The sequence below is a fragment of the Hemicordylus capensis genome, chromosome 1 (assembly GCF_027244095.1).
Source record: "Hemicordylus capensis ecotype Gifberg chromosome 1, rHemCap1.1.pri, whole genome shotgun sequence".
Taxonomy (NCBI): Eukaryota; Metazoa; Chordata; class Lepidosauria; order Squamata; family Cordylidae; genus Hemicordylus; species Hemicordylus capensis.
In genome coordinates this window covers 91,230,158-91,257,769 of record NC_069657.1, presented here as the reverse complement: position 1 = coordinate 91,257,769, position 27,612 = coordinate 91,230,158, and the positions used below count along the sequence as shown (strand labels likewise).

The 27,612-nt window shown below is 42.8% G+C and overlaps 1 protein-coding gene across 5 annotated transcripts in view; it reads right to left on the bottom strand.

Moving 5' to 3' along the window:
* Positions 1-27,612, bottom strand: part of LRRC4C (leucine rich repeat containing 4C) — a 1,145,515-nt gene that overhangs the window by 515,796 nt on the left and 602,107 nt on the right. The gene's annotated exons all lie outside the window — the stretch shown is intronic.

Here is a 27,612-nt window from a genome sequence, read left to right as displayed (position 1 = left end):
CATTCAAGTGATCTGGGTTTTGACACTGTCTTGCATATGGGAATGGCAACGTGCCTTTTGCATAGCCACAGCCTGTATTTGGATGTTATCTTGAAACTTCATGTTTAAAGTGTGTGAGAAAATAGTAGCTGATTCTCTCAGTTTTGAGAACAGTCTTCATGCTTGTTCCATTTTCTCCTGAACTATCATGTGGAGGGGACCTCAGGGAGGCAGGGTGGGAGGCAGGGAGGGCAAGGAGATGGGGGAGCCAGATAGGGCTGCCGGGACCCTGGAGGCAAACTTGCGGACGGGGGGGGGGGGTGTTGTCTTCTTGGGTGATGCTTTGGCGTGTGGCCAGTGAATGTATCATGTTAGTTGGTGGTATCCCTTTGTTTTGGGGGAGGCAGAGGGGTCCCTGTGCAGAGGGATCCCCAGCTGGTGAAGCTGTGCTCACCGCTCTCCTCCAAACCTCCCAACTAGCATTGTTTTCTCTCTGAGACAGACTTCAGCCATCTCTCCCGCCTCTCATCCAACAGACAGGCAATTATTCTCTGAGGAGAAGTCGCCATCTCCTTGCAAAGTGATCCTTTTTGTGCCTTGGGCTTGAGGTTGTCTCTGTGGCTCTGGAATGGAGTGTGCAGCAGGGCAGTGGGGGGGGGGGGTGAGGGGCTGTGGGCAACAAATTGTTGGCTGTCAATCAGTTGCACAGAGAAAAGCAACTGCTGCTTTCCTACATTCATTCATTCATTCATTCAATTTCTATACCGCTCTTCCAAAAATGGCTCAGGGCCGTTTACAGAGAGAAATAATAGCTAAATAAGATGGATCCCTGTCCCCAAAGGGCTCACAATCTAAAATGAAACAAGATAGATACCAGCAACAGTCACTGGAGGTACTGTGCTGGGGGTGGATAGAGCCAGTTACTCTCCCCCTGCTAGATAAAGAGAATCACCATGTTAAAAGGTGCCTCTTTGCCAAGTTAGCAGGGGCAGGGGCTTGTAAATCCTTCCCTTCATCAAAGCCTGATTGCTTTTCACTCCAAGCTCTGCAATTGGCTATTAAATTTTTTTTTCTGGTGTTCTTGTGCAAAAGCAACCAGCCTCTGCAATCAACTTGTTTTAATTTTCCCTCCAGTGCTCTTGCGCAAATTCCCCAAGAATTTTTTTTAAGGGAGAGAGAGATCAGTTTATTCCCTTTATTCACATTTTGAAGCTAGTTAGGGTTCACTGTCAGAGTTTACACCATTTCCTCCCTCTGAGTCTGGAAAGCACCCTTGTTGTTGGACCATTAGCTGGGCATCATACACAATAGAAATAAGAAACAACATTAAGCAGTGATAATTGTGCTTTCAAATTGAGTCAAATGTGTTTCATAGATTATTGAAGCATTACAAAATCTGTTTTACCAGAGAGCCATAGTGGAACAGTAAAATGGATGGACTGAATCCTAAGTATCACATTCAGAAGGACATTCCTGCAACAAATCCTGCCTCTTCCTCCTGAGAGCAGACTCCTGCACCTCTAAAAAGCCCCTCCTGATGAGACTTTCAGGAAATAGGCTAGGATGCAGTGAAGCTATGAGGGAGAGGAAAATCGTTGAAAATTGGATGGAAGTGCCTTGCACAACTGGAGTTCCATTAGAACAAGGTGCCTCCTCCCAATTTTGGGTGATTATCTCTTCCTGGAAGATCACAGCAGTCCACTCACCTCATTCCAAAGGCTCCCCCGGCCTTCAGGAGAGGCTTTTGGGGGACACATTGAGCTGCTGTGGGAAAGAGGGAAAGAAACTTCCATGTACAGTAGTTAGGTTCACCCGAATGTCTGTACAGGTTCAACCGAATGTATAAAATATATGTGGGAAGCTGCAGAAGCAAAGTTTCATTCCTGTTTCAAGCAACGTTTTATTACTGTTTCATATAGGTTTTTAAAACTTTTAAATAGAGATATATTATATTTAAATTTATATTTAATATCTGTATGTCTGGCGGGCAGGCTCACTGGCCTTACTGGAGCCCCCATGGCAACATGGCAAAACCGCCTTGGGATTGTTTTTAATGAAAGGCGGTATATACATTCAACAATAAATAAAATAAAGATCTTCTGGGGCCACCGGAGCACCGGTGGAGGCCCACAGCCCGAGGAGTGACGAGGCAGCAGGGCATCCCAGCTTTGAGCAGGGCCTTGGAGGCCGAGGGCAGCATGGACCGCTGGGAGGCTCCTGTGAGGGGGAGGCCCAACATGGGGAAGGAGGAGGCGTACCACAGTGACATCAGTGATGTGCCTGAAGGTGAAAGGAGGGTGCTGAGGGAGGGAGGAGGGGGAGGGGGGGAGGGGATGCCACAGCTGATGATTGTGCACACTTGATGGGGTTAATAAAGAGGGCCAAGGGCTCAATTAAGGTTGGCTGGAGTTATGTGGCTTGTGAAGGAGTGTTTATGAAGGGAGATGGCCAGTGATGAAGAAAGGGGAGTCACAGGCCTCTGGTGAGGAGCTGTGGCAGTGACCTACCCATGTCCAGGAGGAGGACCAGGGTGACAAGCAACTGACCCAAAAAATTCTCCTTGCTGCCAGGGGTGGGGCGGACTCAGTTGGACACTGTCCCTTTTGTATTTTCATTGTGTATTATTTTAACTATATTGTAAACTGCTTTGGGATTATTTTAATGAAAAGTGGTATAGAAACTAAACAATTAAACAAAGAAACAAACAAACAACATTGGCCCTGTTCAGACCTTCAAAACCAGACAGGCAACATAATTATGCAAGGGATGGAGGTGGAGGATGAGACTACATCCACTATTCTCAGCCATGATCTCTGTACCTTCATTGGAATATCCAGCAGAGCTCAAAATACCTGCAGCTCTGCACATGCCGGCTCTGTACACATGATCAAGGTTTTTGCTTTTTTGCACAGTTGAGTATGTGTGGGGATCAGTTCAGACCGGAGTGCATGGAGGTCCCGGGCAAGGAGAGCAAATTCCCCTGCTGCCCCATGTGATTCTGCTGCCTGCATGATTTTAAAGGTCTACCCTAACTCTTTTCAGATCTCTGGAGTCTCTCTCAACCCACCCATTTCCCTACCACAAACCATCTCTGCTTGCCAATCTCCAGAACAGAATATTGTCCATTAGATTAACATAGTCATTTCATAGTTACAGTACTGCTAAGTTTGAGCTACCATTTTTCTTCTGCTATGATGAGAAAAGAATTTCCCTTGTCAAAGTTAATTTATTTCAGCAGAAATATCAGGATCTGTACTGGTAATTAAAAATAGCAAACCTTTTGGTCATTTCATATACATTTCAAATATTTTGTTTAAAGCTGAGACTAGAAATGTATTAGAAAATAATCCTCAAACATATATTACGTTTAATTGAAGCTGCGAGAGCCACTATGTCAGCAGAGATCAGGAAGGTATTTTTCATTCTCTCATTATTGTTTTATTAAATCTTAAATGAATTTCATATATTTTATTACTTGTACCAGCCATCACTATATTTCATTTTCAGCAAGAGGGTTACATATCGTCTCTGAGAAATGCACACAGTAAAGGACAAGAAAGGATCCATTTCCAGGCAAGATCAGATACTTCTTTACTGCAGTGAGCGATTAAAAACCACTACCCAGATGATATTTGTCCTTGTCTCTCATTTTCAAGAATGACGATGATAGCAGTGGATACTATGTTATTTTAATCAAAACAGAAAAACGTCTGTTGGGTCTTACATAGTGCTGCCAAATATTTTCCTAACCAACATGAGTGACTAAGAAGCTCTTCTCACGATTGGTGGGAAGAGCTTCTCAGCGGTCTGCGGGGAGAGCAGGTTTGCCCGACCCCTCCCCGCAGTTGAGCACTCACCCATTGCTGGGCAGGCGGATTGGCTCTTCAGAAACTTGCCGTGCCTCGCCTGGCTGCTCTGGGGGTTGGATGCAGGGAAGCACTGCCACACGGCTCCCCCTAGAGTCCCAATAATGCACTGCGTGAGTGTGCAGTGCATTACTGGGAACCCCTTCCCCCTGAGTGTGCCTGTCATGGCTGCAAGCAGCCGCAGCAGGCACACAATCAAAGAAATCATTTAATAGGGAGGCTACTTCAGTGAGTTTGCCACCGTGTGGCCACCAGGATCAAACGCAATCCTGGTGGTTCACACGAACATGCAAAAGCAGCCTGGGCTTCTTTAGCCCAGTTTTGCATGCTTGTGTGAACAGCCTCAATGAGTGTGCATTTTGTTTTGTTTTCAGTCTAATTCAAGTTACAGAAATATATGTCTGGAGGGCAAAGTTAAATCTATAACCAATGTCATATAATACCCACCATAGATTCTTCCAGTAATCCCCAGGGACACCCATACATACAAAGGGCAGAACTGTATTTTCTCCAGGGAAGAATCACAGACAGAGCCTGTTCTCACGATCCCATGAGCAGACTTGAGGGCAGGTGACAGGGAAGGCTGCTGCAGCTTACCTTCTGTACAGATGATCCAGACGAGTTCCTGGGCTTGTGGATCATGCATCCAGAGGACGCATCCTCTGGACACATGCCCCAGATAGTATGGGGGTTTGGGAGCTGAGACACATCCCACAAAAATCCCACAATGCACCACACAAATGCATGGTGCATTGTGGGGATCTCCTGTGCTATCACCAATAGCCTTTTCCTGTGTCAGCACTGGCTGGGAGCAGCCAGAGCTGAGACATGAGCAGTTAGTCTTAACCGGCAGGCTGCCTAGGCAGGTTTGCTGCCGAGTGACCTCCGGGAGCCATGCAGCTCCTGGCGGTTCTCACCGGAAGCCAAGCCCCGGCTTAGCTGCTGTAGTCTGGTCTTGGCTGCTTGTGAGAAGAGCCTCATAGTTTGAGTCTCTGTACATATGGATGTCTACATACAGTGTCGACATCACATATTTATGTTATGAGCATAGGGAAAATGCAGTTCAATGTGCATTTCAGTTGCAATGCACTCCCAAAGGTATCTGGAAGAGAGTTGTTGTTTACTCAAAAGATTGCCTCCAAGATCCCTTTGCAAGTTCACTTTGCATTCCAAATAGGGAATGCAGATTGATTTTAAAAATAAACATTTAATAAACTTAGATCTTGTCAAAACTGCTGAGTTGGCTGGGTTTAGAACTTATCTACAGCTTGTTAGACAAGCTCTGGGATTGCACAAACTAACTGCTTCCCAAGATTTAATAACTACTTTCATTTTATTCTGAGGTCGCTAAGATCTTATCCACCTATCTCTGTGTAGGTAATTTGTAGGATACTTTGCGGACCAAAACTGCAGCCCCACTTTCTGAAACAGAAACAGGGCTGAAACAGGGTAGCTTTCCTGGATCATCTCCACAGATTATGGAATTTTCTTCTAGTTAGTGGACCTTACAGCATGTCTATATATTTATTATTTCTGCAAGATATGAATGAATTGGCAAGATTCTAACTGTGAAGGAGAAGTTCCGTAATAGAATATTACAGGTAAAGTATTGTTTTTCCAAGGGAAATAAAATGAATGCTTGGCTGAGAAACACTCTTACCTGGGAGAGGCTATGTGACATTGCTGTGTGTAGAACGGAGTAGACAATACTAAGTGTGTGGGACAGAGTAGTCATACCAACAGTGCTGAGGGAAACACAGGAGGACACAGAGGACTAAAGCAGAGGTGCTCTTACCTCTGGACTTCGGGGTCGAAGTCCAGGGCCTCCACATCCCTTGGGGACCTCCAAATTAGTCTGTCCTGGGTGGTTCATCACTGTGCCACGCAACCAGCCTGCACTGCGCCAGGCAGCTGAGTGTGATTGTGACCTGCGCTGGGTGCTTTAGAGATGTGGGGAAATAAATATATGGGATGGGAATATGTTAAAGTTGCATGTTGAAATGTTTCTGCTAATGCATATTTGCATAATTAAATCTGTTATATCTTCTTACATTCTTGTGAGTTCAGTTGTTGTTTGTGCCCTCAAGAACCCATGCGTTAAAAATACTGTCTCTGTCTCTGTGTGTGTGTGTGTGTGTGTGTGTGTGTGTGTGTGTGTGCGTGTAGGGGGATGATGCTTAACTTATGGTGGGTGAGGGGAGTCACCAAAGGCCTTTAGGTCCGGGCTCCAAAATTACCTCTGGCCTGAAGGAAAGATAAACTGAGAAAAGGGAACAGAGAAAATGGAGCCTGGAAATAACTTTACACTGGTTATGTAGTGAGGATGTAGAAAACTATGTGCTCTCTGTTAGATGTGGGAGAACAGCAGCACACACTAGACTTCTTCTGAAGTCTGTTCAACTATTTTGTTTCCTGTAGTTCACCAGAAAGACCCAAGAAAAAATGGACTGCTAAAATAACTTATCTGAGCACTGTCTCTGATTATCTGGGCCTGTGACTGATCTCTCCTGGGGAGATCACATTGGCGCAACCACTCATGCAGACCTCCACTGCAATCGAGAAAATGGCCTGTCTCAGTCTGAGGCTTTTTTTTGCAGTCCTCTTAAAAAGGCAGCACATAACTGTGGGATTTCTATGTAAATAATTGAAGTGTATCTCTCTGGACTTGGCCACAACTTCAGAAGTGACACTTTGGTTCAGAAGATAATGTCTTCCCAGATATTTATTCTGATGACTCCCAAGAAAATAATCAGACTCTTAACGTTCCCCCATAAACAGTGCAGAAACAAGGTTATTCAGCTAGATGAAGGTGCTCAGACTTCCAGTAAAATCTGAGGACACTGAAAATCTAATACAAATATTTTTATGCCCCTACTATGGGCATATCTGTTTGCTTTCTTCTCATTGGACCTCTCATCTAGTCACGAGCATTTTACACGACTAGCCGCCCAAAATTTCCCTGATTTTGTTATGTTTGACTATGTCAACCTGCAGGATGTCTGGAGGTTTTTTGTTTGTTGTTGCTGAAATCCCCCCAATGCTGAAATCCCCCCAATGTTTAGCTATTAGTCTGTGTTACTTCACTACCTGTTTGCTTTCCTTATGGAATTTCCCACTCAGACCCCTTCTGACTCACAAAATTCTGTAAGGTCACTTTTGAGGACAAGAGGAATAGCTTTCTATCCAAGCTAATGCAAAGTTTGGTCAAGTCAAAGCTCTCCTTATCAGTACTATTGCTAATATGCTTCTAATAACATAAATTCTGCAATTATTCTTCAACCATCACCAGCCAGAAATGGAGACCACAAGAAAGCTGATAAGTATGGGTGAAGGGTTTTAAGAGCCAACAGGGCAGGATCACCAAGGCAGTGCTCTTGTTAAGGAGATAAATTGCATGTATTAATTTAAAGTGCTAACCCCCAGTACTTGTTCTAGTGAGTTATAACCATTTAAAGGGGAAACATTTTGATAATGAAATGTGGCAAATTATGCAGGTTTTCAACCTAATACTCATGCATTTGTCTTCATGAAACACAATGCTAGCATCAGAAAGAAAGAAAAACTGCCAGCATCCAACATGTAAAATGCTTTGGTTTACATGTAGGAGGAAAAAGTACCCCCTAACTTCAAGAGAGATGTTTGATGGCATTTTTCTTCTCCTCCCACTACTTCCTAGAAGCTCAGATCCTGATTGTGATGCTTCAGCCATTCGGGCGAGACAGCCTTTAAAAAGGAAAAAGGAAATGGCCTGCTGTCCATCAGCAGCATATACCTGGGTTTTTTTACAAAACCAAAAACAAAACCACCCTCCATTATATTTCAATCAAGTCCATTTGCCTCCACCCAATCATTTCAGCTTGCTTTGTGGTCCTCTCATTTTAGATTCTGATTGGGCTGCACTTTTTGTCAGGTTGACAAAAGGATGTCATCCATCACCAGCTTCTATTTTCTGCTTTATAAATTTTGATGTCTCAAAATGAATTTTGCCAGGGCTAATCTTTTGTCTGCTCTACAGCAGAGATTATTACCATGTTTCAGAACACATAATCATGCATTCTCACTTCTCTTATATTTAGCAGTTTGAACACCTTCAAACTTCTGGAGATAACTACAAGTAATCTGTTAATTTAAAATGTTAACAGAATAATGACTGAAGGATCCCAAAATCACTTTATATTGCAAGGAGAAAGTCCTTGCTCAAATAACTCAGAATAAGACAAAGATCTAGAATTTTCTACCAGTTCTCTTCAAATACTCCAACTTGAAATCCAAAAGTCTAAGATTGGGAAAATATAATTTTAATTTAATAATTTAATTTAACAGCCTATCATATCCTTTGGGTTTAGAGCAGATTACAACAATTTCATTTAAAATATGCTCTAATCACAGCCCCCAGGGGGATCATGATCTATGCAATGATTTGAAGAAACCAAAAAGGGAAAGCCAAAATAATAATCTTCTAATTTACATAAAATATTACAAACATTTCTAAGATACAGAAAACATTTATATTGGATAACAATGCCAGTTATGACAACCACCATCTCCAATTTCATTTAGTAGTCACACTATAAAATAAATCACTAGCATCCATCAAATTTGTAATGCTTCTCCACAGGTGCTTTGCCCCAATAGTTACTGACCATGTTTTTACTGAAAATTTTGTTTCAACACAGAAAAGAGCAAGTTTTACACATACATATTACCAGTCACTTGGCCATTCAAATCTATTTTCAGAATGTGAGAACTCTGCTAGAAAATGTGTTAAATCCCATATTAATGCAAGAAATTAGTATTGAGTTGATTGGTACATGCAAAAACTAGGCATGGTCTCCAAAATAACTTTAAACAGATATGCAAAATTAAGATAAGTACTGTTCCAATTAGGAGAGTAGGCTTGAAGACTGTAGCTCACGTGTTTTCCAGAGTTGTCAGTGGAGTATGCTAGACTCTGTCTCCCATCTTTCACATAGACTGGGCATTCTCAGGCAAATGGGTAAGCAGAAACTGTCTTCTATGGAATGATCTTTCCACAGGTGTGCATGTTAGATTGTTGATATACAGTTTTATATTCTCCTTTTTAATTTTTTATCTTAAAAAAAAAAATACAGCCTTGAGCAATGGAAAGGCAGCCATGAATATATTTTGAGTAAATGATTAAATGGATGCACAATTCTCATTCCACTTTCTGACCGAGATCCCATCGTGGTATCTCATTCAAGTCACTGCTCTCTTTCCTTGTGATTGCATGTTAGAAGGTAAGTTGTGCACTGCCTCCTAATCGTAATTTCTTCTTCTTCTTTGCAATCACTTCTTGGTGAGAATAGTCTTCTAAATGAACTCAGTATGAAACTACCCCTCCCTCTTGGAATGCAATGAACAAAGCTACTTTTCAGACTTACCACCTGCTGCCAGGGAAAGATTCCAATGCCCAAAGTCTCCTGTCCCCACAGTAGACCTTCATATGTGGTGACTGAAATGCTCTGTGATAGGAAGAATGTTGCACCATGAGCACTAGTCCACATTTTATTCTTATTCATTCATGTATAAGAACCATATTGGTAATTTATTGTCATATGTGGAGAGCCAGCGTGGTGTAGTGGTTAGAGTGCTGGACTAGGACCGGGGACACCCAAGTTCAAATTCTCATTCAGCCATGATACTAGCTGGGTGACTCTGGGCCAGTCACTTCTCTCTCAACCTAACCTACTTCACAGGGTTGTTGTGAGGAGAAACTCAAGTATGTAGTATGTACTCTGGGCTCCTTGGAGGAAGAGCGGGATATAAAATGTAAAAATAAAAATAAAAATAAATTAATAATACGTTGATTCATTCAAAGAAGTTGACTATGAAAACTCATGTTCTACACAAACAAGTCTGTTCTTTTGTAACAAACAATTATATGCTAATTTGGCTCTTAAAATGGTTTTTAAAATACAGTTGACAAGCATTAGCGATAGTAATGACCGGGCATCTGGTTGGGACACCATTCGTTAGAGGCAAGAGAGATGCTGTTACTTCCTCTCTCCTTAGATTAGCTCTTTTTCATGTTTTCTGAACTCACAGTCAACTTACATAAGAAGCTGCCTTATACTGAGACAGACTTGTGATATGAGGAGGCCAGACTAACTCCATTTTGTGTCTGACTCCATTTTGTGTGCAAACAAGTCTCTCACCCCCCTGCTTGATCCTTTGCAGTTTAAAAGTTGACAGCTAAGGGCTTTAATCAGAAAGGCTAACAGAAGATTACAAGAATAGCTATAACGGACATGCGGGGTGATGCAGTGTCTGGAAAAAAGAGGAAGTAGGCAGTTAGACATTGCTACACGACCCTATGCCAGTTAGAAATGATTGCATTAACTTGCTCTTTTGAACTTGCTGATATTAACACAAATATTTAGGGGGCATTAAGTAATGGTTGGGGGGTGGCGAAAGGAGGCGGGGAGAGTTTGTCATGCGTAAAATGCTGTAATCATTCAAAGAATGTATAAAACACCCCTCTGAGGAAGGAGGGGTGCGCTTTTGCTTTGTGAAATTATTCCCAAAGTGCCAACTTTGCTATTCTGCAAAATAAACTGGTTTTTGGTTTGGACCTCCACTCTCTTGGTGTGTTAATTGGACTTGCATGCCAGGCAAGAGCCCGGCTTTCCGGCATAATGCTTGGAATACTGAGTCACACCATTCAGTGCTGTCTACTCTAGCAGCAGCTCTCCTGGGTTTCAGAAAGGAGTTTTTTGCAGCCCCATCTGGAGATACCAGGGAATGATCCTTGGATCTTCTGCAGGCAAACTTTGCAAAGCATGTGTTCTACCACTGACTTAAGAGTCCCTCCCAAGAGGTGCTCTTACCAGGCCTCTACACCCCCTAGGGCCCCTCAAATCCTCTTTAGTCTGTCCTGGGTGGTGTGGCTTGTGCCCTCAAATACCTATGTGTTAAAAAATGAAGCTTAACTTGCAGCCAGTGGAGGGTGGGGGGAGAAGACTCTAAAGGCCTTGAGGTTCAGGCTCAAAAATTACGTAGGTGCACCTCTGGTCCCTCCCCAATAATAGCAATAACAACAAACAATAGTCTTTTCTTAGTTTCCCAAATAAGGTTCCTAAAGTTCCCCTAAAGTTCCCCAGGGGTAAATTCTCCTCAACCTGCTACATCTCTCTCCTGAAACTGACCATCTCAGCTGTGTTTTCACACTTCCAACCTCCCCCCCGCCAAGACCCCCTGATGTCATGATGACCAGGGGCACATCCTGCTCACTGCAGCAGCTTTCCTGCAGCAGTTTCCAAAAGTAAGGAATCTGTGAGGTGAAGGAGTCAGGGTTGCAGCACCCTGGACATCCCTAAATGAGCAATTTGGTCCAACAAGGGCCAGTAGTGGAATGAGGTCTTAACTTTCAGACTCAGACTACCCCTTCCAGGCTCTACATCCTGCCTGAGCAGAGAGATCAAAAAGACAGTTTTCTGGCCTGCAATCTCCTCTGCTCCACTAAGCTCCTCTTCTCCACTTAGTGCCTCCTGGCCTGTTGCAAGTGCTGTTATAAAGACTTGGGGAAAACTAGATATGAGGTACAGTATGGGCTGTGAAAGATGCTGGTTCACTGGGAAGGGGACTCAGGTTCCTCATGTGTTGGCTCTGAGGTCTCTGGCTCGAGGTCTCCCTGCTGGCAGGCTCAAGCTCCAGCCTGGTGCCAGGGCTTGGGACTCCTCTGGCGTCTGGTCCCCCTCTTCAAGGGCAGGCATGGAATCATGAGAGGAATCAGACCAATGCCTCCCACTCTGCTGAGACTAGCAGCAGCATATTCAGGAGGTCAACATGGCTAGCACTCCAAGCCCTATTGCTCCTGCTTACTCATCCAGCCATACACCTAGTGGATGAGTGGGGGATTCAACCACTTTAGCAGGTTTCATACATTCCTTTCTTCATTCAGGCTCGGTGCCTACCATACTGTCCAGTTGCAGGTTAACCAACAGGGAGAAGCAGGTTTGGCACAAGAATGGTGGCATATTTAATTGTGTAGAAAGTTTCCACTACTCACTTCACAGAGCTCCCTCCATTCCTTGACTTGCCAGTCTCATCTCTCCTCCTGCTGCCACATATCACTCCTGTCACTAATGTATGACTGTGCTACATAATGTGCCATAGAGGACTGGAGGTTTCACCTAATGAAAGAAGTTGGAAATGGGATCCAGGTGAATGGCAGTGGCAATGGGCTGAACCTGTTGAGATAGCGGTGAGGACAAATGGTACCCAAGGACCCACAAAAAAACTAGAGTTAGCCTTACTATTATTTTTTTCTTGTTTACACAGTCAGGCAGGTGTTATTGACTGGTTTGTTTTATCCAGACATCAAGTCCTTCCCAAGGACCTGGGATGGCTGAATTTTATTATCAATATTGTTGTTATTATTATAGAAATTGTCACAAAATATAGGCTGTTCCCAGTAACATTGTTTTTTGTAGTTGGCTAATGGTGATTTCAGTGGCCCCTATGGTGTTGAGGTGCTCTTCAGGTTGTTTTGGAATTGCACCTAGGGCACCAATTACTACTGGGATGAAGAAGAAGAAGAAGAAGAAGAAGAAGAAGAAGAAGAAGAAGAAGAAGAAGAAGAAGAAGAAGAAGAAGAATTTGATTTCTATACCACCCTTCCAAGAATGGTTCAGGGCAGTTTACACAGAGAAATAATAAATAAATAAGTTGGATCTGTGTCCCCAAAGGGCTCACAATCTAATTTAGTTCTATTAAACTAAAGTTTACAAATGATGATTCAAATCTTACCTCTGCCATAAATCACTAGGTTGCTTTACGTAAGCCACTCCCTCTTAGCCTTGGCAATATGGAGATGAAACCTAACAGGGTTATTCTAAGGATTACATCAAAATCCTCAATGTAAAGCACTTTGCACACTCACAAAGCACCATAAAAATGCTAAGTTTTTTCGGAAGCAACTGAAATGATATAAATTAGACTTAGACTGAGAGCATAGAAGAGCATCATTATTATTTTTATAATCATCATAATTCTTTCCTTTAGCTGAAAATAGCTCTTGTCAGAAAAAATATTAGATGAACCAAATTTAGCTTGTATATGTCTCTGAACATAAGGCAGGCACCTATTGCTAGTTCAGCCAGATGTTGTTCTGCCACACTGCCTATATAACATCCTGAACAAATGATTTGGCTAAAAAAAGAAAAGAAAAGAAGATTGATCTGGTCCCAATGGAGACATCCTTGTTTCTGGATGTATACTCCGGTATTCATGGAACAGATAGGCAGCCACTTACGGAAGGCACGGGGGCATCGCCACATCATGCTTCAGACCACAAATGAATCTTGCTCAGAAACAGAACTTCTCGCCTGCTCACTAGTTCTGTACACTGACTATCATAAAAAATATGAACCCATGTACCAGGTATGCATGCCAGGGGCATGAACTCTTTATTTATTTGTTTTTTAAAAAAGGCAGAGGGGTGGGGGAATGAAACCTGTGTTTGTTACAGGGTTTTAGCTATAATGAGATACAAATAAGTAACCACAAATGTTCTGAAAATACACTGCTTTATTTATTTTGCAATTTAATCTTGAATATATCTATGAGAGGTTCTTAAACCTTTGCTAAGACTGATGCCTTCTCCTCCTGACATCTGAAATGTAACCCCCATGGCCAGCTCTGTCTTCACTGATCATATGTATAGGGAGAGGGGGAAAGAAGTAACTGGGATAAATCTTCCCACCTCAGGCAGGTGATTTTCATTGTAAAGATTTAATTTGGGTGGTATCGAAATATTTTAAATAAATATTTTTAAAATAAATAATTTTTTTAAATGGCCAAATGGGTCTACCCAAAACAAGTGATTGGCACTGTGACAGTGAACAGTCCCTGTGTCTGGAAATGTATGGATCTTCCCGGGGCAGTGTATACCCTGGGTGCAAGTTTTATTTTTATATTTTTATTTCCTTGCATCCTCTGTGGATACATGAATCAATGTTTATGAAACAGGAGTGATCCATAAACAGATATATTTTTCTATGTACAGTCAACTGTTCTTGGAAGCGGGCACTTAAGCACACTTTACTTTTTATCACACAGATCTCTCAATAGATACCTAAAGGATCTGATTAGTTATCAGACATTACAGCACTGTACATACCTATCCTTCTTCCATTGAACTGTGATCTTGGTCCTTTAATTTCTGCTAGCTGAAGTAAGAACATAAGAAATGCCCTGCTGGATCAGGCCCAAGGCCTATCTAGACCAGCATCCTGTTTCACACCATGACCCACCAACTGCCTCTTGGAAACCAGGCAAGAACTGAGGGCATGCCCTTTCTCCTGCTGGTACTCCGCGGCAACTAAATAATAAACAAACCAACAAACTTGTATTTAGAGGCATCGTGCCTCTGAGGCTAGAGGTGGCCTATAACCCTCAGACTAGTAGCCATTACAAGACCTGTCCTCCATGAATTTATCTCTCTCTCTATCCGTTCAGTCGTGTCCGACTCTCAATCACTCTATGGATCACTACACTCCATGCCGTCCTATCTCGGACAGCTTCCTTTAAGTCCGCCATGGTCATTCCAGTGTCATTTTTAATAATATCCAGCCACCAAGTACAAGGCCGTCCCCGTCTCCTTCTCCCACTGATCATTCCCAGAAAAATGGTCTTTTTGAGTGAGTCAGCTCGCATGACATGACCAAAATATGTCACTCTATGTTTGGTAGTCTTAGCTTCTAGCGATATTATTAGTTTAACTCAATCTAGAACTTCGCTGTCCATGGGATACGCAAGAATTGCCTCCAGCACCACATCTCAAAAGCCTCCATCCTTCTCCTATCTGCCTTCTTCAAAGTCAAAGTTTCACAACCATATGTGGCTATTGGAAATATTATTGCATTAACCAAGCTGCATTTGGTTAGGAAACTAATATCTTTGCTCTTCCAAATTTTACTCATGCTGATCATTGTGGTTCTTCCACATGCTATATGCCTCCTGATCTCAGGGCTACAGTCACCACATTGATCTATTTTAGAGCCAAGAAAAATAAATTCCTTTACTACCTCAATTATCTAAAACCCTTTTATCTAAAAGGGGAATTTAACTAAACCCCTTTTAAAGCAATCCAAGCTGCTGACTGTCACCACATCTTGTGGCAGAGAATTCCATAGGTTGATTATGTGTTGTGTGAAAAAGTACTTTCTTTTGTCTGTCCTAAATGTTTTGTCAATCAATTTTTTGGGATGACCCCTGGTTCTGGTGTTATGAGGGTGGGGGATTCTCTCTATCAACTTTCTCCACACCATGTATGATTTTATAGACCTCTTTCATTACTCATCTTATTTCTTAGTCTTTTTTCTAAACTAAAAAACCCCAGGTGTTGTAGCCTTGCCTTGTAAAGAAGGTGCTCTTGGCCATCGATCATCTTGGTTACCATTTTCTGCATTTTTCCCAGTTCTACTATGTCCTTCTTAAGATACAGTGACCAGAACTGCATGCAGTACTCCAAATGTGGCCTCACCATAATTTTGTACAAGGGCATTATAATAGTAGCTGCTTTATTTCCAATCTCCTTCCTCATAATCCCTTGCATGGAATTCACCTTTTTCACAGCTGCCATGCATTGAGCTGACACTTTCAATGAGCTGTCCACCACAACCGCAAGCTCCCTCTCCTGATCAGACACTGACAGCTCTGACCCCAGGGCTGGAGCCCACATTTAGCGAATGGGTTCAAAGAACCTGGGCCACCAATGGAAAAGGCCACTGAAAAGCCCCTGTGCACGTGACATCACAGCTTTCCTCTGCCAATGCCTGGGCTCCAGAAAGCCTGAGTGAGCTCTTCCCCCAGCAAGTGAGAGAAAGAGAAATAAATGCTGTCATGCATCAAGGGCTGCCTGAAATGGATGAGGGAGAGCTCACTCCTGAGCCCAGGCCACATCCCCTTTGCACATGACATCATGCAAAAGGGGACATAACCAAGGCTCCAAAGAGCCCTGCTTAAAATGGACACTGCCTGAAATGGACAGGGGAAGATCTCGCTCAGGCTCTCCGGATCCCAGGTGTGGGCAGGGGAGAGCTTGCTCAGGGCTCTCCAGAGCCAGAGCCACCTCCCTGTGCATGTGATGCCACATGCACGGGACGTCACTAGAGGTGTCGCCTGGCAGGGATGGACACAGGCCACCATTTGGCTGGCTCCACGCCTGTCAGACCCCATCAGAGTATATCTGAAGTTGTGGTTTTTTATCCCAGTATTCGTCACTTCACACTTGTTAACATTGAACTCTACTTGCCATCTTGTTGTCCACTCTCCCAGTTTGGAGATATCCTTTTGGATCTCCTCACAATTTCTTTTGGATTTCACTATCCTAAATAGTTTGGTATCATCTGCAAATTTGGGCACTTGCTGCTTATCCCAACTTCTAGGTAGCCTGAAAGAGTATTTTGCCAGTTGAATTGAATCATTGGCTCTTCTTTTTTGAAAACATGATGGTGAAGGGTTTGGATTACATTTCAGGTCTTGGTTTGGGCCCTATCTGATATGCCAGGAAAATAATATCCATTGGTCAAAGTATCTTTGAGGGGTGTATGTGCAGAGGGTTCTGGATGTGCAGAGGGTTCTGGACAGTCATATGATATGTTGACCACATTAGTTGTTGCATACTATATGCCACAGCAATCTTTTCTCCAATGGCCTATGGACTAGGAATAGTACATTCTTTTGCAAATGGTTAATAGGTAATAGGACAACTCATTGCTGTAATTACCCACTAGCATTTGTTTCACCATATATCAAACATTTGGCAATTAATATTTTTATGTAGCATGGGTCACAAATCCAGCATTAGGTTCTTAGCCCAAGGCCCACCCCATTCCAGACCACATCACTGGCTCCACTACCACCCAGTTCCTCTCATGTGGGATGGCTATGCTACACCGACTTTATACTCAAGTGCTAACAGGTGTTCCATGCCCAAAGCAGAGATACAGAAGGGCATTTATCTGTTATAAGTAACCAGATATTACTAACCAACCCACACAGAGCATCTGTGTGCTCTTTGGGGCCAGCTGCTCCCCTCATCCTACCCCACTCTCTCTTGCCCCCTCCCTCCTGCCCCTCTCCCTTCTCTTTCCCCCTCCCCTCCACCCTGCCCCACTCTCTTCCCCCCTCCCCTCCCCCTGTCCCACTCTCGCCACAGGCTGCTCCACATGCTTCCCCGCCCCCTTGCCTTCTTGCTGGCTCTCCTCTTCTCCCCTCACCTGTGTCTGGCTGTCCTGCCACTGCCTCCTGCTCCTGGCGGCCAGGCTGGGCCACCACTGCTGCCTCCTCCTCATCTGGGACAGGACAGGCCGTCCCGTTGCCGCCGCCTCCCAGCAGCCAGCTGAGGCCACCGCCTCCTCCTTACTCGGGACAGCCTGGGCAGCCAGGCTGTCCCGCCACCACCGCCTCCCAGTGGCCAGCCGAGGCTGCCCCCTCCTCCTTAACCGGGATGGCCAGGCTGTCCCGCTGCCTCCTTTTCCTCCAAGCGTCCAGCCAAAGCCACCTCCTTCTCCTTACCCAGGACGGCCTGGCCAGGCCAGGCCATCCCACCACCACCTCCTCTGGCCGTTTTGCGGCCCGCTGCCTGTCACTGCCTCCATTTTTTCTTTCCCTTCAACTCTCGCCCAAGGCCGGAACTCTCGCAATGTGTCGCGAGAGTTCCGCCACCAAATCCAGGAGGACATGCATGCCGGCTAAGAGAATTAAATATATAGATTGTATTATATCAGACCTTTACAAGTTATACTATACAGTTTACAAGATGTATCTTTGGGAGGCTGGGAAAGTGGAGGGGGTTATCAAGATGCAAGAAAGTCATATTACTTGCATAATGGTTTTGTATAGGAAGCTTCACTTCTTCCTTTCTTCTGTTTGCCAACTTTTGTTTATGCTGCAGTTGTACTTGGGTCTTCTCCAATAAAATGCAAGCTAAAAAGACGATATGTTAGATGGATATGGCAGAGATTAAGCAATGGTGTTGGCTGTTTCAGTTAAGGAAGGGGCTCACATAGAGAGAGATAATTCTTTATCATCTCCTTTTGTCCTTGACACTCCATTGAGGTGAATTATTATTTCAGCATTCTGAAAGCCACATAATCAGGACGTTTGCATGATGCAGATGAACAGAGGATTAGACATTAGCGACTCTAGGAAAATGAACTCAAGGAAAAGATCAGCATACAATGCATCGATTCCCCCAGGCAGTCAGCAGAAAATGAACATATATTGACCAATGAGTGGAATAATAGCTTTGTTGACAAGCTCACAGGAGACATTCAATCTCTACACCAAGTGGGCAGAGCAGTGGAGTCTGAGATAAAATGAGTCATTCATCCCCTTCTCACCACTATGGTCACCATCCTTTGAATACATGTATAGGGCGAGATAATAGTACAGGTTCTTGAAGGGACTTCTGTGTGATGGGCAACATAGAATGAACCTGAATATGGATGTGAACAGCATGTAATGAACCAGAGTACAAATGTCAGCTAATGATAACATTGACTGTTTCCTGGGAGAGATATGAATTCACCCGTTCTAAGCTGTTACAGAACAATGAGTGGTACCAACACCTTTGGTATAGTGGTGTGCTGACACAGGAAACTGCTTCTGATCACAGAAAGAACGTTGTGTTCACACAAAGAATGTTGTGTTCACACAAAGAATGTTGTGTTCACACAAAGGTGTGGATACCACCTATTGTGTAGTTCCTCTCCCTTCATGTTCTAATCCAGACTACAGTCAAAGGCCTATAAAAAGCCTTCAAAATGATTGAACTTCCCCACTCTACAAACATTCCTCCTCAATGGCCACTTTGCTGATTAGCAGCAAATACAGGGTTTCACCAAAGGCAGAGGCCTGTCCCAGATCAACCACCTGAGATCCATTAACTGGAGATGATAGAGACTGAACCAAATATATATTTTCAAACACGTGGTCTGCTACTGAGCCCTGGTATCTCAAAGTGATCTAACCTAACTTTCCTGCACTTTCGCTAAGCTCAAATCACACACACAATATAACCTACAAAACTGGATATATATCTAAAAAAGAGACAGAGATGACACAATATGATGGGCCTAAAGGAGCAGTTCCTATTCCAAAACCCTGTATTTGCCGCTAACCAGCCAAGTGGCAGTTGAGAGGGGGGGATATTTATAAAGTGGGGAAGCTCAATCATTTTGAAAGCCTTTTATAGGTCTTTGACCATAGTCTAGATTAGAATAGTACACATTAGAACAGGAAGTAGACATTAGAACAGGTAGTACACAATAGGTAGGACCCACACCTTTGGTGTAAGATCCATTGTGTGAACACAACTTTATCTCTGTGACCAGAAGGAGCTTCCCGTGAGAGGAGAGGAGAGCTGGTCTTGTGATAGCAAGCATGACTTGTCCCCTTAGCTAAGCAGGATCTACCCTGGTTGCATATGAATGGGAGACTTGATGTGTGTGAGCGCTGTAAGATATCCCCCTTAAGGGATGGAGCCGCTCTAGGAAGAGCAGAAGGTTCCAAGTTCCCTCCCTGGTACCTCCAAGATAGGGCTGAGAGAAATTCCTACCTGCAACCTTGGAGAAGCCTCTGCCAGTCTATGTAGACAATACTGAGCTAGATGGACCTATGGTCTGACACAGTATATGGTAGCTTCCTATGTGACAGCACACCACTGCACCAAAGGTTATGGTACCACTCATTGTTCTGTATCTGCACATATACAAAACAAGGAGGAAATTGTAAACAAAGAAGGGATTCATCTTACTTATGGTGTAAAAATGAAGCACAGAAATCTGTCTGGAGCATCTTACTTCATTACTTTACATTAATGAAGAGTCTTGCTTTACATTAAAATGTAAATATTCTTGAAGGACTCTTGAAATAGTTGCAAAGATGGAAACTTGCCATTACTCCAACTAGTACTTCTGTTTACTTGAATAACTCCCACAGCCAGTCATTCTTCATCACCTTAGCTTTACTAATGGGAGCTGTTATGGATGTATATAATGATGAACGTGCACATTGTGTGGGCGTTCTTAAAACTTTGTGCATTTTTTCTTGTCACCAATTACATGACAAACTGCTAAAATTAAATGCAGAAATATATTTTGCCATACGTGAGTACTTGAGCTGTGCAGATAGGGAGGTTCTTCATGAAACACTTTTGTCAGCAATGAAAGGTACCACAGCTTTTCGCTATATGGGGGAGGGAATTGCTGTGAAAAATCTGTTTGGCTTTTCAGGAAAGATTACAACAACCAAGTTTTGTTTGCCCTCAACCATGTGTCATCCAGGAAGCATTGCTCTCACTCTAAAGGTTCACACATTATGTTCGCATTTACGATCTGTGGACAGTGTACACATGTACAGATCTGTACACAAATACATGCATTAGCACGTTCAACATATGTACAGTTTACAACATAAACAAAGGAAGTAGGGAGAATAGGTCTACCAACTTCTTTGTGTGAGCAGAAGTAGACCTGGCCTCTTGAGTGCTGGGTGGTCAGGGCCACCAATTGTTTTAGGCAGGGAAGTGCCACTCCCCTTGCACTATAGCTGAAACAATGGAGGCCAGTTCTATCCATGGCCCACAGCTATGCACAGCAGGTAGACCTGACTTCCCTTGCTGGGGTAACCCTGGCCACTGGTGCAAAGGTGGCCAGATATACCCCCATTTTTTTTTGTTCTTGGATTGCTAGACCTGGCTTCTGGCTTGAAGGGGGCAGGCAAATACAGGATTGATTGCCTTTCCTCAGGGAAATTCCGTCTTTTCATGGAAATGAGGACATGTCCAGAGGAAATGAGGATTTATGGTAGCCCTAATGACACCTCAAATTACCTTGCCAAAAGGACAATGAAAAGACACCACCTGTCAGAAATCTGACCACCTGGTGCTCCTCTCCGGTGGGGGCATTGAAAAAGGAGTTGCCATTGTAGGCTTTAGAGGCAGTGGACTCTGCAAATGGTGCCACATGCTTGCTGACACCAAGTTGCCCAGTGTTAATACACAAACCTTTGGGTGCACATAGAGGAGCTCTTTGGTTGTACCAGTGATTATAATTTCATGTACTCTTACATGTATTCCACATTGATTCTAATAGATATTGGTGATTGAGCAGTTACAGATCATTACTTTAACTTAAACAGAACAATTAATGATGTCGGCGTTATTTTTGGAGTATAATATCTGCAAGCTCCCTGGCAGTCTCCTGAACAAAAATAAGATAAGACTGACAAAATCAGGTTGAAGAATGCAGATACATATTATATTTTTGTGACTGACTCACCAAATAACCATTTTCAAGTACTTCTGATTTACTTTCTAGTATACAGTTAGCTTCAGTCTCTTCTTTTCTTTTTAAGTTACTTGCTTTTTGGATGTTTCCAGAATAAGAAATAACACTCATTCATTCAGTTCACTTCTAGGGAAAACCAAGCAAAGGAATAAAGCGCACGCCGTCGTGGGTTATGTGCCCAAATACCTGTTTTTTCCTCTCTCTTCACATAGTGTGTGCACACTTACTTTGTTGATTAAATATAATAATCTCAGTTGCTGTGATGGTGTTTCAACAACTCTCCGGGGAGGGGGGGAATTGGATATTAGGTTGTTAGAGTTGTCCAGTGTTGATTCTCAAGAGATGATGTACAGTTGGCTTCTGAATCTAACACTGTATGTCAGTGGGGCGGGGGAGAAGAAAGGGGTGAAGAGCAATTTCTCCAGGTCAAGGAAAGAAAGGGGAAAAATTATAAGGTGAAACAGAATGACAGGATGACAGACTCGGCATTCTGCAATGAGAAAAGGGAGATGTAAGTGCCAAAAAGCCCACTGTGTCATGGCTGTCTATGTGATTACTGTTCTGACATTAGTGCCAACACAGCAATTCCAGACACTTTGAGCCTCTTCAAAATCTGTACGGGTAAATTGCTGATATCTACTCATCTGATGTCTGGGGGAAAGTAACAACAAATGTGTGCGCACACACACACACACACACACACACACACACACACACACACACTCACTTGCTATTGCAAAGTCTTTCCACTACATAGCCCTGCACAGCATCATCTTCCAGGTGAACTGATACAGATTAAAGTTATTTTAAAATAAGCCTTGTGATCTTTAAGCATAATGGGTACAAAGTTAGACACACTGGTCCGTTGAAATCCATAGGGCTACGGAAGTCTAAATACGTGTTTGTACTGTGGCCAAATGGCAAATCAAGCAAGCTTTAGCCAAGAACTGTGGGCTGAAAAGTGTTCTACATGATGGGTAGCATCCAAATTTTGGCACAGTAGCTTGCCATCAGCAAGAGCTCTTTCTCCAAGTGAAAAGAGAGTTGTGCTCATGAGGATCCTTTTTGCTTGTGGAAGGTGTGAGTACAACTCTGCTTCCGCTCACATAAGTAGGTTCAACTGATGGCATGGCAGTATGTCAAAGATTTGGATATCACCACCCATTAAGCATAAAAAATGGTAGAATTCTGGAATGAACAATTTTAAACTGCAAATGGCAAGACAAGTTTTTTGAATTTAGGCTCCTAGCTAGTCTAGCTAGTTCACAGCATATCTCTCTCCCTGAAATGCAAAAAACAAACAAACAAAAAACCCACCCCAGCTTAGAGCCAAGTACCTGGAGGACTGCCTACTCCTACATAGCTCTACCCAGTTTTTGAGATCATGTAGAGAGGCTCCCCAGCATGTTGCATCCCCTTTTGAAGTATGGCTGTTGGTAGCATTTGGGCAAGCCTTCTCAGTGGTGGTCCAAGCTCTCTGGAACTCCCTGCCCCTTGATCCTAGGCTTGCCCCCTCCTTGTTTAATTTTAAATAAAATTTGAAGGATTTTTTTTTAATTTCAGCAAGCTTTCCCCTATCTTTGTGATTGCCTTGTTATAATAACTGTCTTATTCTGTACTTCTATGATTTTAAAGGCTGTTGTTTTACACTGGTTTTTTAAAACTAATTTTGTTGCAAGCCACCATGAATTCATTTATGAAGAATGGTGGCATATACATCTTTTAAATAAATGTAACTATCTGAAACTCCACTCTGTAATTTCAAAATTAGTGAGCCCAGATAGGAGCAGATTTTCAGGGTAATCCTGATCAATTTTGATTAATCAGTCTTTAACCAGTACAGACAACTAGTGACATCACATCACTTCTCGCATTTCTGCTTAGAAGCTGCTGCAGCACATCTCCTTCCCATGTTAGCAGGGTAACATGGGAACCCTGAACCATGTGTGAGGAGAACATGACACAGCTCTTCTCCTTGCCAGCTTTGCATCTGTTCTGAGAAAGTGATGCTGGTATAGACAATAGTCATAGTGATGGAATCACTCAAATTGTCTAGGATTTTATCATTTATTTATTTAAAACATTTATACCACACCCCTCTTGGGAATGAGTGAGTCATGCTACAGTGGCTTCTGAGCCACCAATATAACTTATGAATGGTGATTCACTTTCCACCATCTCATTCTACATAATGTGAAGAACAATGTTCGATCTCATTAATATCATTGGGGAAATGATGAGGGGTGAGGCTGTATGCTTCATTAGCATTCATGGGTTTCCTACTCCATGTTTGCTGAATACCAAGAATGAGGGGGTGGGAAGGAATTTCCAAAGGAGAAGTGTTGAGTGTGGAAGAAACCCCTTTGCCTTACCACTAGTTCCTCCCCAGATGTCCCCATATACAATTTTGCCCAAATCCAGGCTTAATTTCAGTCTTGGGGTCAGGGTGGCAACAAGGGTTAGGTAGAGGCTGTGCAGGAAACATTATCATCATCATCATCATCATCATCATCATCATCATCATCTCATCATCATCATCATTATTACATTTATATCCCACTCTTCCTCCAAGGAGCCCAGAGTACGACATACTTAAGTTTCTCTTTCACAACAACCCTGAGAAGTAGGCTAGGATGAGAGAGAAGTGACTGGCCCAGAGTCACCCAGCTAGTATCATGGCTGAATGGGGATTTGAACTCAGGTCTCCCTGGTCCTAGTCCAGCACTCTAACCACTACACCACACTGGCTCACATGTGGGGAAATGTTAAGCATTTTGCACCTATTTCCCTGAACATTCCTACATACATCCACTATCACCTTCTGCAGTGAACATGGGAGTTTGGCACCCATAATTTCTAGTCTAACATGTAGTTCCATTTCTCACAAATAGCTTATTGGATGTAAAGTAAAGTGTGCCGTCAAGTTGATTAGACTCCTGGCGCCCACAGAGCTCTGGTTTTCTTTGGTAGAATACAGGAGGGGTTTACCCTTGCCTCCTCCTGCACAGTATGAGATGATGCCTTTCAGCATCTTCCTGTATCTTGCTGCCCAGTATAGTGTTGGAAGTTAAAGGACTTTGTGCTGTCTCTTTGTCTCAGACAGTGGAGGACAGACTAGTAAGTCAGAGGGCTAGAGAGTCAAGACATTGGTCATCCCTTCTCCACTGCTCTGATGCTATCCCTTTGAAATGTAGATTGCTACTCTTAGGGCAACTTCCTTCCTCTCTCTCTCTCTCTCTCTACCTGCCCGTCTACCTTGCAACATGGCAAGCCTCTCTCCCTGCACCATATGTGCAGAGAGGATGCAGAATCCATCTGCATCCAGCTAGATAGATAGATTAGAGATCCTAACTCCTCACTTTCCTATCTAGAATGGAGTTCCTTAATAAATTCCTTTTATATTGATTTGAAACTATGAATTGGCTCCAAGTTACTTTACTCTCAGTATACACGCATGCCTAACTAAACTACCGCTGTGTTGTGCCTCTGTGCACTCTGCTATAATGAGAAAGGGATTCTCTCACCACAGAGAATTTCCAGCATATAGTACCATCAGGGATTTGAACTGGCAACCTTCTGCTTATTAGTCAAGCATTTCCCCACTGCACAACTTAAGGTGGATGTAGAGGTGCTTATAATTTAATAATAAGCAGGATGCTGTTATGATTTAATGTGTTATATGTTTTCATTTTATGTTTTAATGCTGTGTTGTGAGCTGCCCAGAGAATAATTTTTTTAATGAAGGTGGCAAACAAGGTGGTTGTTGTTTTTGTTTTTATTATTGTCTGCCAAACTTCTCTCTGGATACTGAGGTTCCATAGTATTGGCCATGTTCATCATACACTATCTGATGATGAAAGAGAAATATCTGTTTCCATGAAATTTTAAAAAATATTGTGCAATATCCTGAAATACTTTCTTAATGGAAGACAACTGGAGTGGAACCAAAGCATAGTGGAAGCATGACACTGGCATAATAATGGGTTAAAACTGAGGGAATCGACTCATCCCTAGCTAGATGGTGACCATTTGACAGAAACGTATTTTAGACAGGACAAAACCAAATACCCTTTCGAAAAATATGGTTAAGCATCTGGGATTTCTTCTTCAGACAGTATGTGTGGAACGGATGGGGGTGTGCAGGGGGGGAGCCCCACATTAATTATGTAAAATAAGGTCCTTATAAGCACTTCTAAGAACCTGAACCACATACTTTTTAATGCATTCATTTTTTATGTTTGTTTCCATTATTTTTTTCCTATTTACTAGATTACAGTCCACTGAAAGGTATGATTTAAAAATAGAAGTAGTGATTCTCAGTTGCCACAGGGTTTTTTAGAGTGCATTTTTAGTGAATTAACTTCATGTTGTGAGATACTCCACTACACAGACAAAAATACAACAGACAAATGACTGAGTGTGCTTCTACCAACTGTGCCTCAGTATTAACCTAGAAGGCTGCAACATAGCTTTGAGAGTGAAGTTCAAAGAATACTCTAATCTTAGTCTGCCAACAAACGGGACCTATAAATAGTTCCTTTGAATATAGTTTATATATGAGGTTGATGCTCAAGGGTTTTCAGCTTTGAGGAGCTGCTGACAAAATATAACCTCCTTCTTATTCTGACTTGTCATAATTTCAAAATGGAAATGAAGTTGCAAAAATTACAAGCAATTTTAAAATTTAAATTGTTCCCATTCTGTCTAGTTACACACACTTCAGTAGTACAGTTTCCAAAATACTTGTAATAAATATTAAAAATGCAATAGAAGATAGGTATTACATTCTGACAATTCTTTTAAAAGTGTTTTGTTCTCCACTTTTTAAAAATCATCAGGAAGCTATCTTAATTAAATCAATGTGCTAGCCAGTGCTCACTTCTCTATAGCTTAGGTTAAGCCAAGTGAAAAGCCATGTGAAAACTAAGACATAGATTTTTAAAAAAAATAAGGAACTTGATCAAGATCACAAATAGTGTGGGGAAAGAATAAGCAAGAGATCTTGTATGGAAATCAGAGAAAAGTAAGAGAAGGAGCATTAGATTAAAGAGAAGGCATAGCAGAAGAAAGCAGTCCATAAGGAGAGTGAAAATAAAGAAGCTGATGTCCGACTGGGCAGACACCGGGGTCCATTTGAGAGAGTTTATCACTGTACAGAAGACACAGGTCTATATGAATCTATTTGAGTTATTGATTGATTGATTGATTAAGTGCCATCAAGTTGGTGTCAACTCCTAGCGACCCAGTTAGATTGTATATCCAAAAGGAGGAAATGTACCACTAAGTCCAGGAGGATGCCAGCATGGCTAACGGGTACCGTCAAGGAAGCCATAAAAGGGAAGAAGACTTCCTTCCAAAATTGGAAGGCCTGACCAAACGAAGAGAACAGAAAGGAACACAAACTCTGGCAAAAGAAATGCAAGGTGACAATAAGGGAGGCAAAAAGAGAGTTTGAGGAACATTTAGCCAAAAGTATCAAGGGGAATAACAAAAACTTCTTTAAGTACATCAGAAGCAGGAAACCTGCCAGGGAGGCAGTTGGACCAGTAGACAATGAGGGAGTGAAAGGGATTGTTAAGGAGGATATGGAGGTTGCAGAGAAGCTGAATGAGTTCTTTGCATCTGTCTTCACAGCAGAGGATACTGAGCATATACCTGTTCCTGAACCAGGCTTTTTAGGGATGGAGGCTAGAGAGCTGAGTCAGATAGAAGTGAAAAGGGATGATGCTCTAAACTGTCTGGAAAAATGGAAAGCTAACAAATCACCAGGGCCGGATGGCATCCATCCAAGAGTCCTCAAAGAACTCAAATGTGAAATTGCCAACCTCCTTGCTAAAATATTTGACTTATCCCTGAAATTGGGCTCTGTACCAGAGGACTGGAGGGTTGCAAATATAACACCGATTTTCAAAAAGGGATCCAGGGGCGATCCGGGAAATTACAGGCCGGTTGGACTAATATCTGTTCCAGGCAAATTGATGGAAAGCATCCTCAAGGATAAAATTGTGAAGCACCTAGAAGAACAGACCCTGCTGGGAGTGAGCCAGCATGGCTTCCGCAAAGGGAAATCTTGCCTCACCAACCTTTTGGAGTTCTTTGAGAGTGTCAACGAGTGTGTGGATCAAGGTGATCCAGTTGACATAGTCTACCTGGACTTCCAAAAAGCTTTTGACAAAGTTCCTCATCAAAGACTCCTGAGGAAACTTAGCAGTCATGGGATAAAGGGACAAGTACATGTGTGGATTGCTAACTGGTTGAAAGACAGGAAACAGAGGTATAAATGGAGAGTTTTCACAATGGAGGGAAGTAAGAAGTGGGGTCCCCCAGGGATCTGTACTGGGACTGGTGCTTTTTAATTTATTCATAAATGATCTAGAAGCAGGGGTAAGCAGCGATGTGGCCAGATTTGCAGATGATACCAAACTCTTCCAGGTAGTGAAATCCAAAAT